Consider the following 13685-nt stretch of genomic DNA (forward strand, 5'->3'; position numbering starts at 1 on the left):
TATTACCAGATATCCTTATTAAGGACCTTTAAAATAGTCATTTCCACACTACCGTCTGTTCAAGACTGACACTTAGTTGTGACATTAAAAATCATGTTGGGTGATTGACAGGGGTGATGATTAGAGGGACAGCAATTCTCAGCTCTCCGTACAGTCTTCACACACAGATCACTGATCCTAGACCAGTCCTTGGTGGTTGGAGGGGTACAGAGGGATGGTAAGTTCTGTAGGAGGTGGAGGTGGTCCTCAGTGTGTGAGAGCTGCTCCAGTTCAGTGCTTCTCCTCTGTAGTTCCATGATTTCCTGCTCCAGGTCTTTAATGAGCCCTTCAACCTGCCTCTCTGCTGCTTTCTGCTTCTCCTCAATCACCTCAATGAGCTCAGTCTGGCTTCTCTCAACGGAGCGAACCAGAGCAGTGAAGACCTGTACACTGTCTGATATCTCCCTCTCTGCATCTTTCTGACTCAGATCTACTGAATGTTTGATCTCCTGAACCTTCTTCAGTCTCTCCTGGATCATCTGCCTCAGTCTTCCCAAGTTAAGCCATCTTCTCTCCATACTCTTCCTCTAGAGGGACAGTGTCATGAGTCATGTGGTCTGTATTCAAGCACAAGACACAAACACAGTTCTCCAGGAGTCTCTTGTGCTTCTTACACATCCTGTCTTCCAGGTTCTCCACAGGTTTGATCAGCTTGTGTCTCTTCAAGGCTGGGACTCTCTGATGAGGCTCCAGGTAAGTCTCACAGTAAGAGGTCTGACACACCAGACAGGACTTCAGGACCTTGAAGTCACAGGACACTTCTCCAGGCTTGGCAGGGGACTCATCTTTACCTCCGACTCTCATCTTCTTAAAATTCTCTACAATCTCTCTGAACGTTGTGTTGACACAAAGCTCAGGTTCTCTATAGAACTTATCCTTACATAAACTGGTACAGGTCACTGGTATCCCAGCATCCTCTGATACAGGCCATGCAGAAGTTGTGTCCACATGGAATAGAGACTGGCTCAGTGAACACATCCAGGGGGAAATATGGGAGAAATATCAACTGATCCTCTAAAAAAGTCCTCGAGAAGTTAAACCAAATACACGTGTTCAAAATATAAAAATAAAACAGGAGAAGCCATGTTCACAGAAAAGTTCACTTGATCTTGTCCTGGTAAACAGAGTGCGTCTGTTGATGTTGACTCCGTTCTTATTGCCCTTAGATTAATTAGAGAACCACAGGAATAAAAGACACTGCGTAGTAGAGATTACTGAAGAACCGGGAAGTTTAGTTTCGTGTCTGATATAGAAGCATCTCCAATTTACTTTTATTTCAGCATAGTAACGTCAACAGCCCCCTCTTTGCCTGCCTGTCTGCTTATGGCTGCTCTCAAAAGGAACATACAGGTAACTGCCAAAATAAAAGGAAACACTTGGAGTAAATGAGGGATACACAGTATATAGGAAGCAGGTGCTTCCACACATCACATCTGCATAGGGTCACGTATAAAAATTCTGGTCAGGCCCTGTTGCACATTATTTTGGCATTATTTTGGCTACCATGGCTAGAAGAGGAGATCTCAGTGACTTTGAAAGAGGGGTGATCAAAAGTCGTGCTATAAATTCACAGACAACACAAAGATTCCTTGATGCCCTTCCAGACTCCCTCTGCCTACCCAAGGACGCAGTTAAAATCAGTTAACCACCTAACTGAGGATCTCGATTTAACCTTGCGCAATACCCTAGATGCAGTTGCACCCCTAAAAACTAAAAACATTTATCATAAGAAACAAGCTCCCTGGTACACAGAAAATACCCGAGCTCTGAAGCAAGCTTCCAGAAAATTGGAACGGAAATTGCGCCACACCAAACTGGAAGTCTTCCGACTAGCTTGGAAAGACGGTATCGTGCAGTACCGAAGAGCCCTTACTGCCGCTCGATCATCCTATTTTTCTAACTTAATTGAGGAAAATAAGAACAACTCGAAATTCCTTTTTGATACTGTCGCAAAGCTAACTAAAAAGCAGCATTCCCCAAGAGAGGATGACTTTCACTTTATCAGTGATAAATTCATGAACTTCTTTGAGGAAAAGATTATGATTATTAGAAAGCAAATAAACGGACTCCTCTTTAAACCTGCGTATTCCTCCAAACCTCAGTTGTCCTGAGTCTGCACAACTCTGCCAGGACCTAGGATCAAGAGAGACGCTCAAGTGTTTTAGTACTATATCTCTTGACACAATGATGAAAATAATCATGGCCTCTAAACCTTCAAGCTGCATACTGGACCCTATTCCAACTAAACTACTAAAAGAGCTGCTTCCTGTGCTTGGCCCTCCTATGTTGAACATAATAAACGGCTCTCTATCCACTGGATGTGTACCAAACTCACTAAAAGTGGCAGTAATAAAGCCTCTCTTGAAAAAGCCAAACCTTGACCCAGAAAATATAAAAAACTATCGGCCTATATCGAATCTTCCATTTCTCTCAAAATTTTTAGAAAAGGCTGTTGAGCAGCAACTCACTGCCTTCCTGAAGACAAACAATGTATACGAAATGCTTCAGTCTGGTTTTAGACCCCATCATAGCACTGAGACGGCACTTGTGAAGGTGGTAAATTACATTTTAATGGCATCGGACCGAGGCTCTGCATCTGTCCTCGTGCTCCTAGACCTTAGTGCTGCTTTTGATACCATCGATCACCACATTCTTTTGGAGAGATTGGAAACCCAAATTGGTCTACACGGACATGTTCTGGCCTGGTTTAGATCTTATCTGTCGGAAAGATATCAGTTTGTCTCTGTGAATGGTTTGTCCTCTGACAAATCAACTGTAAATTTCGGTGTTCCTCAAGGTTCTGTTTTAGGACCACTATTGTTTTCACTATACATTTTACCTCTTGGGGATGTTATTCGAAAACATAATGTTAACTTTCACTGCTATGCGGATGACACACAGCTGTACATTTCAATGAAACATGGTGAAGCCCCAAAATTGCCCTCGCTAGAAGCATGTGTTTCAGACATAAGGAAGTGGATGGCTGCAAACTTTCTACTATTAAACCCAGACAAAACAGAGATGCTTGTTCTAGTTCCCAAGAAACAAAGAGATCTTCTGTTGAATCTGACAATTAATCTTAATGGTTGTATAGTCGTCTCAAATAAAACTGTGAAGGACCTCGGCGTTACTCTGGACCCTGATCTCTCTTTTGAAGAACATATCAAGACCATTTCGAGGACAGCTTTTTTCCATCTACGTAATATTGCAAAAACCAGAAACTTTGTCCAAAAATGATGCAGAAAAATTAATCCATGCTTTTGTCACTTCTAGGTTAGACTACTGCAATGCTCTACTTTCCGGCTACCCGGATAAAGCACTAAATAAACTTCAGTTAGTGCTAAATACGGCTGCTAGAATCCTGACAAGAACCCAAAAATTTGATCATATTACTCCAGTGCTAGCCTCTCTACACTGGCTTTCTGTCAAAGCAAGGGCTGATTTCAAGGTTTTACTGCTAACCTACAAAGCATTACATGGGCTTGCTCCTACCTATCTCTCTGATTTGGTCCTGCCGTACATACCTACACGTACGCTACGGTCACAAGACGCAGGCCTCCTAATTGTCCCAAGAATTTCTAAGCAAACAGCTGGAGGCAGGGCTTTCTCCTATAGAGCTCCATTTTTATGGAACGGTCTGCCTACCCATGTCAGAGACGCAAACTCGGTCTCAACCTTTAAGTCTTTACTGAAGACTCATCTCTTCAGTGGGTCATATGATTGAGTGTAGTCTGGCCCAGGAGTGGGAAGGTGAACGGAAAGGCTCTGGAGCAACCAACCGCCCTTGCTGTCTCTGCCTGGCCGGTTCCTCTCTTTCCACTGGGATTCTCTGCCTCTAACCCTATTACAGGGGCTGAGTCACTGGCTTACTGGGGCTCTCTCATGCCGTCCCTGCAGGGGGTGCATCACCTGAGAGGGTTGATTCACTGTTGTGGTCATCCTGTCTGGGTTGGCGCCCCCCCCCCCCCTCTTGGGTTGTGCCGTGGCGGAGATCTTTGTGGGCTATACTCAGCCTTGTCTCAGGATGGTAAGTTGGTGGTTGAAGATATCCCTCTAGTGGTGTGAGGGCTGTGCTTTGGCAAAGTGGGTGGGGTTATATCCTTCCTGTTTGGCCCTGTCCGGGGGTGTCCTCAGATGGGGCCACAGTGTCTCCTGACCCCTCCTGTCTCAGCCTCCAGTATTTATGCTGCAGTAGTTTGTGTCGGGGGGCTAGGGTCAGTTTGTTATATCTGGAGTACTTCTCCTGTCCTATTCGGTGTCCTGTGTGAATCTAAGTGTGCGTTCTCTAATTCTCTCCTTCTTTCTTTCTCTCTCTCTGAGGACCTGAGCCCTAGGACCATGCCCCAGGACTACCTGACATGATGACTCCTTGCTGTCCCCAGTCCACCTGGCCATGCTACTGCTCCAGTTTCAACTGTTCTGCCTTACTATTATTTGACCATGCTGGTCATTTATGAACATTTGAACATCTTGGCCATGTTCTGTTATAATCTCCACCCGGCACAGCCAGAAGAGGACTGGCCACCCCACATATGCTCTCTCGAATTCTCTCTTTCTTTCTCTCTCTCGGAGGACCTGAGCCCAAGGACCGTGCCCCAGGACGACCTGACATGATGACTCCTTGCTGTCCCCAGTCCACCTGACTGTGCTGCTGCTCCAGTTTCAACTGTTCTGCCTTGTTATTATTCGACCATGCTGGTCATTTATGAACATTTGAACATCTTGGCCATGTTCTGTTATAATCTCCACCCGGCACAGCCAGAAGAGGACTGGCCACCCCACATAGCCTGGTTCCTCTCTAGGTTTCTTCCTAGGTTTTGGCCTTTCTAGGGAGTTTTTCCTAGCCACCGTGCTTCTACACCTGCATTGCTTGCTGTTTGGGGTTTTAGGCTGGGTTTCTGTACAGCACTTTGAGATATCAGCTGATGTACAAAGGGCTATATAAATACAATTGATTTGATTTGTTAGGGCATGTTTGAAAGGAGCTTCAGTGACGAAGACATTTTATTTAGTTTCATGTAATGTAAGACAATCTGATGAGCTGAGTCGGAGGTCAAAGGGGGCTGAACATCCTGATTTACATGAGTCTCTCCTATCATTGCTATGCAGACGACACACAATTAATCTTCTCCTTTCCCACTTCTGATGACCAGGTGGCGAATTGCATCTCTGCATGTCTGGCAGACATATCAGTGTGGATGACGGATCACCACCTCAAGCTGAACTTCGGCAAGACGGAGCTGCTCTTCCTCCCGGGGAAGGACTGCCCGTTCCATGATCTCGCCATCACGGTTGACAACTCCATTGTGTCCTCCTCCCAGAGCGCTAAGAACCTTGGCGTGATCCTGGACAACACCCTGTCGTTCTCAACTAACATCAAGGCGGTGGCCCGTTCCTGTAGGTTCATGCTCTACAACATCCGCAGAGTACGACCCTGCCTCACACAGGAAGCGGCGCAGGTCCTAATCCAGGCACTTGTCATCTCCCGTCTGGATTACTGCAACTCGCTGTTGGCTGGGCTCCCTGCCTGTGCCATTAAACCCCTACAACTCATCCAGAACGCCGCAGCCCGTCTAGTGTTCAACCTTCCCAAGTTCTCTCACGTCACCCCGCTCCTCCGCTCTCTCCACTGGCTTCCAGTTGAAGCTCGCATCCGCTACAAGATCATGGTGCTTGCCTACGGAGCTGTGAGGGGAACGGCACCTCAGTACCTCCAGGCTCTGATCAGGCCCTACACCCAAATAAGGGCACTGCGTTCATCCACCTCTGGCCTGCTCGCCTCCCTACCACTGAGGAAGTACAGTTCCCGCTCAGCCCAGTCAAAACTGTTCGCTGCTCTGGCTCCCCAATGGTGGAACAAACTCCCTCACGACGCCAGGACAGCGGAGTCAATCAACACCTTCCGGAGACACCTGAAACCCCACCTCTTTAAGGAATACCTAGGATAGGATAAAGTAATCCTTCTCACCCCCCCCCCCCCTTAAAATATTTAGATGCACTATTGTAAAGTGGTTGTTCCACTGGATGTCATAAGGTGAATGCACCAATTTGTAAGTCGCTCTGGATAAGAGCGTCTGCTAAATGACTTAAATTTAAATGTAAGTGAGTCATTTAGCACATGCTCTTACCCAGAGAGACATTTATGTTCTGGTCCCCAGTGGAAATTGAACCCACAACCCTGGGGTTGCAAACATCATGCTCTATCAGCTGAGCCACACAACCATTTAGCCCTTTCAATTATCCTCATTAGAAATAGCGACTGAACAAGATGTGTTTTAGAGGCGTGCTTTGGGTGTCTCTTGTGTATATGTTTGTGTTTGCGTGTGTGTTCGAACGTGGGAAGTGTTTGTACTTTCACACTGCCGAAACAGTACACAGCTAGACACTCACCGTTTTAGATAGCTTGAAACGGTCTAACAAGGTCTTGTGTCTGGAAGTAGCCTGGACTGGCAAGCAAGCAAGCTTTCACAGATTACAGTGCCTTGAGAAAGTATTCAAACCCCTTGACTTATTCCACATTTTGTTGTTACACAACCTGAATTAAAATGGATTAAATATTTCTCTCACCCATCTACACACAATACCCCATAATGTCAAAGTGAAAACATGTTTTTAGAAAATGTAGCTAATTAAAAATAAATGAAATACAGATATCTAATTTACATGAGAATTCACACCCGAGTAAATACTTTGTAGAAGCACCTTCGGTGGCGATCACAGCTGTGAGTCTATGTGTAAGTCTCCAAGAGCTTTGCCAACTGGATTGTACAATATTTGACCATTATTCTTTGTACATTTCTTCAAGCTCTGTCAAGTTGATTGTTGATCATTGCTAGACAGCCATTTTCAAGTATTACCATAGATTTAAGCCAATTTAAGTCAAAACTGTGACTAAGCCACTCAAGAACATTCAATGTCAGCTTGCTGAGCAACCCGTGTAGATTTGGCCTTGTGATTTAGGTTATTGTTCTGCTGAAAAGGTTAATTTCTCTGTGCTTATAGCTAAATTACATTTATTTTTTAAAACTAAAACACTCCATAGTTCTTGCCGATGACAAGCATACCCATAACATGATGCAGCCACCACCATGCTTGAAAATATGGAGAGTGGTACTCAGTGATGTGTTGTATTAGCCCCAAACAAAACACTTTGTATTCAGTACAAAAATGTAATTTCTTTGCCACATTTTTTGCAGTTTTACTTTAGTGCCTAATTGCAAACATGATTTATGTTTTGGAATATTTTATTCTGTACAGGCTTCCTTTTCACTCTGTCAATTAGGTTAGTATTTTTGAGTAACTTCAATGTTGTTGATCCATCCTCAGTTCTCTCATATCAGAAACACTAAACTCTAACTGTTTTATAAACACCATTGGTCTCATGGTGAAATCCCTGAGCAGTTTTCTTCCTCTTTGGCAACTGAGTTAGACAGGATGCCTGTATCTTTGTAATGACCAGTAGCGGTGCGTGGGTAAAATCCCTGGGGAAGCCAAGCCATAAAAAAGCCATATTACAACCTTTGTGTTGCAATAATTGCGTTGTTTGCACTATAACCTGTTAGTTCACATCACTTGCCACCGTGATATATAGGCCTAAGGCTGAGACAATAAGAATACACAGTGGCAGAATAAATTCAACCACACCTTTACTTCATCACAAACCAGAGAGCAATCGCCAAAAAGCCAATTTCATATAACAAACAGTTAGTTACCTACAGCATTGCACAAGCAAGTTAATGTTTCCAATATTTTCACACCACTAAACTATTGATTTAGAACCAGAGAGTTACCGCAAGTTGCAAAGAAAACAGGAGCTGCCTCCACCATTTCAACAAATAACCTATGATACAATGATTTTTTAAAATTTAACCTTAATTTAACCAGGTAGGCCAGTTAGGAATAAGTTCTCATTTACAACTGCGACCTGGCCAAGATAAAGCAAAGCAGTGCGACAAAAAACAACAGAGTTACACATGGGATAAACAAAAGTACAGTCAATAACACAATAGAAAAATCTATATACAGTGTGTGCAAATGGCATAAGGAGGTAAGGCAATAAATAGGCCATAGTAGCGAAGTAATTACAATTTAGCAAGTTAACACTGGAGTGATAGATGTGCAGATGATGATGTGCAAGTAGAAATACTGATGTGCAAAAGAAAGTAAATAAAAACAATATGGGGATGAGGTAGGTAGTTAGATGGGCTATTTACAGATTGGCTGTGTACAGCTGCAGCGATCGGTAAGCTGCTCAGATAGCTGATGCTTGACGTTAGTGGGGGAGATCTAAGTCTCCAACTTCAGTGATTTTTGCAATTAGTTCCAGTCATCGGCAACAGAGAACTGGAAGGAAAGGCGGCCAATTGAGGTGTTGGCTTTGGGGACGACCAGTGAGATATACCTGCTGGAGTGCGTGCTACGGGTGGGTGTTGTTATGGTGACCAGTGAGCTGAGATAAGGTCGGAGCTTTATCTAGCAAAGACTTATAGATGACCTGGAGCCAGTGGGTATGGCGATGAATATGTAGCGAGGGCCAGCCGACGAGAGCATACAAGGTTGTAGTTCTGGGTGGTATATGGGGCTTTGGTGACAAAACAGATGGCACTGTGATAGACTGCATCCAGTTTGCTGAGTAGAGTGTTGGAGGCTATTTTGTAAATGACATCGTCGAAGTTGAGGATCGGTAGGATAGTCAGCTTTACAAGGGTATGTTAGGCAGCATGACTGAAGGAGGCTTTGTTGCAAAATAGGAAGCCAATTCTAGATTTAATTTTGGATTGGAGATGCTTAATATGAGTCTGTAAGGAGAGTTTACAGTCTAGCCAGACTCCTAGGTATTTGTAGTTGTCCACATATTCTAAGTCAGAACTGTCCAGAGTAGTGATGCTAATCTGGCGTGCGGGCAGCGATCGGTTGAAGAGCATGCATTTAGTTTTACTCGCGTTTAAGACCAGTTGGGGACCATGGAAGGAGTGTTGTATGGCTTTGAAGCTCGTTTGGAGGTTTGTTAACACAGTGTCCAAAGGGCCAGATGTATACAGAATTGTGCCGTCGGCGTAGAGGTGGATCAAGGAATCATGCGCAGCAAGAGCGACATCATTGATATATACAGAAAAAAAGAGTCAAGCCCGCGAATTGAACCCTGTGGTACCCCCATAGAGACTGCCAGAGGTCCAGACAACAAGCCCTCCGATTTGACACACTGAACTCTGTCTGAGAAGTAGTTGGTGATCAAGGCGAGGCAGTTATTTAAGAAACTAAGGCTGCTGAGTCTCCCGATAAGAATACGATGGGATTTGAAATGGTCAGTGATCTGTTTGTTAACTTGGCTTTCGAAGACTTTAGAAAGGCAGGGCAGGATGGATATACAGTGGGGCAAAAAAGTATTTAGTCAGCCACCAATTGTGCAAGTTTTCCCACTTAAAAAGACGAGGCCTGTAATTTTCATCATAGGTACACATTTCTGGAGATTAATTTTGAAAATGAGAAGCTAAAATGAGCTAAAATTAGAAACAACGACAAATGAAATACAACAAAAACAATTTAGCCCAACGAAGCTGGAAGTGGCTGTCCATGGTGTGGCTAAATATGATGTGGCTGTCCATGGTTCTGATTTCTGTATGTCCATGTGAAGTCGGAAGTTTACATACACCTCAGCTAAATACATTTAAACTCAGTTTCACAATTCCTGACATTTAATCCTTGTAAAAATTCCCCATCTTAGGTCAGTTAGGATCACCACTTTATTTTAAGAATGTGAAATGTTAAAATAATAGTAGAGAGAATAATTTATTTCAGCTTTTATGTCTTTCATCACATTCCCAGTGGGTCAGAAGTTCACATACACTCAGTTAGTATTTGGTAGCATTGCACAAGCTTCCCACAATAAGTTTGGTGAATTTTAGCCCATTCCTCCTGACAGAACTGGTGTAACTGAGACAGGTTTGTAAGGCCTCTTTGCTCGCACACACTTTTTCAGTTCTGCACACAAATTTTCTACGGAATTGAGGTCAGGGCTTTGTGATTTTGCACAACTTTGGAAGTATGCTTAGGGTCATTGTCCATTTGGAAGACCAATTGCGACCAAGCTTTAACTTCCTGACTGATGTCTTGAAATGTTGCTTAAATATATCCACTTAATTTTCCTTCCTCATGATGCCATCTATTTTGTGAAGTGCACCAGTCCCTCCTGCAGCAAAGCACCCCCACAACATGATGCTGCCACGCCCATGCTTCACGGCAGGGATGGTGTTCTAAGGCTTGCAAGCCTCCCCCTTTTTCCTTCAAACATAACAATGGTCATTATGGTCAAACAGTTCTATTTTTGTTTCTTCAGACCAGAGGACATTTCTCCAAAAAGTACAATCTTTGTCCCCATGTGCAGTTGCAAACCGTAGTCTGGCTTTTTTATGGCAGTTTTGGAGCAGTGGCTTCTTCCTTGTTGTCGATATAGGACTAGTTTTACTGTGGATATAGATACTTTCGTACCTGTTTCCTCCAGAATCTTCACAAGGCCCTTCGCTGCTGTTCTGGGATTGATTTGCACTTTTCGCACCAAAGTACGTTCATCCCTAGGAGACAGAACGCGTCTCCTTCATGGGCAGTATGATGGCTGTGTGGTCCCATGGTGTTTATACTTGCGTACTATTGTTTGTGATGAACTATTGTTTATTGATGAACGTGGTACCTTCAGGCATTTGGAAATTGCTCCCAAGGGTGAACCAGACTTATGGAGGTGAACAATTATTTTATTTTCTGAGGTCCTGGCTGATTTCTTTTGATTTTCCCATGATGTCAAGCAAAGAGGCACTGAGTTTGAAGGTAGGCCTTGAAATACATCCAAAGGTACACCTCCAATTGACTCAAATGACGTCAATTAGCCTATCAGAAGCTTCTAAAGCCATGACATAATTTTCTGGAATTTTGCAAGCTGTTTAAAAAGCAAAGTCAAATTAGTGTATGTAAACTTCTGACCCACTGGAATTGTGATACAGTGAATTATAAATGAAATAATCTGCCTGCAAACAATTGTTGAAAAATTACTTGTGTTATGCACAAAGTAGATGTCCTAACCGACTTGCCAAACCTACAGTTTGTTAACAAGAAATTTGTGGAGTGGTTGAAAAATGAGTTTTAATGACTCCAACCAAAGTGTATGTAAACTTCCGACTTATATATATCAAACTTCCATCCTCGCAGGCCAGGGGCACAATGTATAAATTTATTAATTATGAATTCAACACAGAGACTCAATAAATGTTGTGTTATTTTTATTGGTACATTTTTTGGGGAAGCCTGGCTTCCCTTGGTGTACATGAGTACACACCACTGGTAGTGACCTGGTGTAGTGATACTCCATCCAAATCTAAAAACTTCACCATGCTGAAAGGAAATCAGTATCTGCTTCTTTTTTTCTTCTTCTACCAACAGGTGCCCTTCATTGTGAAGCATTGAAAAACGTTCCTGGTCTTTGTGGTTGAATCTGCATTTTGAAATTAACTACTCGATTGAGGAACCATAATGCTAATTATATGCGTGGGGTACAGAGACGGGGTAGTGATTACATTTAAAAAAATGTTAACCACTATTATTGAACATCAAATCCATGCAACTTATTATGCGATTTGATAAGCACATTTTTACTCCTGAACTTATTTGGACTTTCCATAACAAGAATTTGAATTCCAATTTGACATTATGGGGTGCTGTGTGTAGGCCAGTGACACAACATCTACATTTAATCCATTTTAAATTCCGTCTGTAACACAAAATGTAGAAAAGCCATGGTGAAAAATACTTTCTGAAGGAACTGCATATACTTTTTGTTATTAGGCCTACATGTACATTGACATTATTAGCAGTTGTCACTATGACAATGAACACACCCTGAAAGCACCGAATGGGCTTGTGTTACCACCTTATTAATATGCAGCATGCAGTAGGATGCATTGATCTGTTGATTGACAGGTGTAGGACGGTAGAACGATAAACTTTCCGAGTGTGGATGCTCACCAGCGTTTTATACAGTGCATTCGGAAAGTATTCAGACCCCGTGACGTTTTCCACATTGTTACTCTAGACTTATTCTAAAATGGATTAAAATAAACAATTTCCTCAGCAATATACACACAATACCCCATAATGACACAGCAAAAACAGGTTTAAAAATTTAGGCAAATCAATTACAAATAAAAAACAGTAATACCTTATTTACATAAGTATTCAAGTCCATTCGGTGCTTTCAGGGTGTGTTTGGAGTGGCAGGTAGACTAGTGGTTAGAGCGTTGGACTAGAGCGTTGCAAGATCTAATACCAGAGCTGACAAGGTAAAAATCGTTCTGCCCCTGAACAAGGCAGTTAACCCACTGTTCCCCGGTAGGCCGTCATTGTAAATAAGAATTTGTTCTTAACCTAGTTAAATAAAAATAAATTAAACATTTAAAAAAAGAATTCAGACCCTTTACTATTGAGCTCAGGTACATCATGTTTCTATTAATCCTCCTTGAGATGTTTCTACAATTTGAGTCCACCTGTGGTAAATTCAATTGATTGGGCATAATTTGGAAAGGCACACAGCTGTCTATATAAAGTCCCAGAGTTGACAATGCATGTCAGAGCAAAAACAAGGACATGAGGTCCAAGGAATTGTCCGTAGCGCTCCGAGACAGGACTGTGTCAAGGCACAGATCTGGGGAAGGGTACCATAAAATGTCTGCTGAATTGAAGGGCCACAAGAACAGTGGCCTCCATCATTCTTAAATGGAAGAAGTTTGGAACCACTAAGGCTCTTCCTCCCGGCCAAACTGAGCAATCGGTAGAGAAGGGCCTGAGGGTCTCACTGACAGAGTACCAGAGTTCCTCTGGGGAGATGGGAGAACCTTCCAGAAGGACAACCATCTCTGCAGCACTCCACCAATCAGGCCTTTATGGTAGAGTGGCCAGGCGGAAGCTACTCCTCAGTAAAAGGCACATGAAAGCCCACTTGGAGTTTGCTAAAAGACACCTAAAGACTCTCCGACCATGAGAAACAAGATTTTCTGGTCTGATGAAACCAAAATTGAACTCTTTGGCCTGAATGCCAAGGGTCACGTCTGGAGGAAACCTGGCACCATCCCTACGGTGAAGCATGGTGGTGGCAGCATCAGCGGCAGGGACTGGGAGATTAGTTAGGATTGAGGGAAAGATGAACGGAACAAAGTACAGAGAGATCCTTGATGAAAACCTGCTCCAGAGCCTGGACTTGAACCCTGTGCAGCTGTGCAGCGACACTCCCCATCCAACCTGACAGAGATTGAGAGGATCTGCAGAGAAGAATGGGAGAAACTCCCCAAATACAGATGTGCCAAGCTTGTGGCGTCATACCAAAGACTCGAGGCTGTTATCGCTGCAAAAGGTGCTTCAACAAAGTACTGAGTAAAGGGTCTGAATACTTACATAAAAGTTATATTTCAGTTTTGTATTTGTAATAAATTTGCAAAATGTATGGGGTATTTGTGTGTAGATTGAGGAGTGGAAAAAAAACTATTTAATCCATTTAGGAATAAGGCTGTAACGTAAAAACTATGGAAAAAGTCTAGGGGTCTGAATACTTTCCGAATGCACTGTAAATTAGTCTATAGTTGTCGTTATTGGCTTAGTTGATGGCC

At 43.1% G+C, this 13685-nt stretch overlaps 1 protein-coding gene across 2 annotated transcripts in view; it reads right to left on the bottom strand.

Moving 5' to 3' along the window:
- The window catches only part of LOC123994543 (solute carrier family 41 member 2-like), a 44801-nt gene that overhangs the window by 10364 nt on the left and 20752 nt on the right, over window positions 1-13685 (bottom strand). The window lies entirely within an intron of this gene.

Source organism: Oncorhynchus gorbuscha, linkage group LG14 (assembly GCF_021184085.1).
Source record: "Oncorhynchus gorbuscha isolate QuinsamMale2020 ecotype Even-year linkage group LG14, OgorEven_v1.0, whole genome shotgun sequence".
Taxonomy (NCBI): domain Eukaryota; kingdom Metazoa; phylum Chordata; class Actinopteri; order Salmoniformes; family Salmonidae; genus Oncorhynchus; species Oncorhynchus gorbuscha.